Raw genomic sequence first — 653 nt, 5'->3', positions numbered from 1 at the left:
GCTCTGAATATAGCAAGGCTTAATGAGTCAAATTTGAAGCTAATTGCCTCTAATTATCTCTCTGTTAGCAAGTATTTACGCTCAAAAATATATGAGTACTACATACGGAGGTATAATATACTCTATTTTTTTTTTTGCAAAAGGTCATTTTGCATTTTAATTATGAGAAGCGAGTTCATTAGACATAATCATCTCTCTGTTTCAATGTATGGATATACAAAACTTTTTTGAAAAAAAGAATATTTAGTTTCTGGTCAATTTCTCATGATTATTATTATAATGAATGATTATGTCTAAAGGATGTGTTGGTGGACGAGCCCTTGTCACTTTGTAATAGGGATGGGTCATAATTAATTTATATATATGTAGAGTGAGGACCAAAAATTTGCAGTAGCAATACATGCATAATTACGTAAAACGTGATTTCTAGAGAATCAAGAATATACTACTCAAAAACAATTTAGTATAAGTATATACTATACTATATTTTATTCGGTATGTCCATCTTCACAAGCAATAACTGGCTCGACACATCGACGAATAGATTGACAGCTTTGATGATAGAGGTCACTTCCATGACGTACCACGCTGTCCATGATGACAGCCCGCAGGGAGTCCAAATTTGGATGAGAGGATCGGGAGACATTCTTCTC

Source organism: Lepeophtheirus salmonis, chromosome 13 (assembly GCF_016086655.4).
Source record: "Lepeophtheirus salmonis chromosome 13, UVic_Lsal_1.4, whole genome shotgun sequence".
NCBI classification, from domain to species: domain Eukaryota; kingdom Metazoa; phylum Arthropoda; class Copepoda; order Siphonostomatoida; family Caligidae; genus Lepeophtheirus; species Lepeophtheirus salmonis.
This window is presented reverse-complemented; position numbering follows the sequence as displayed.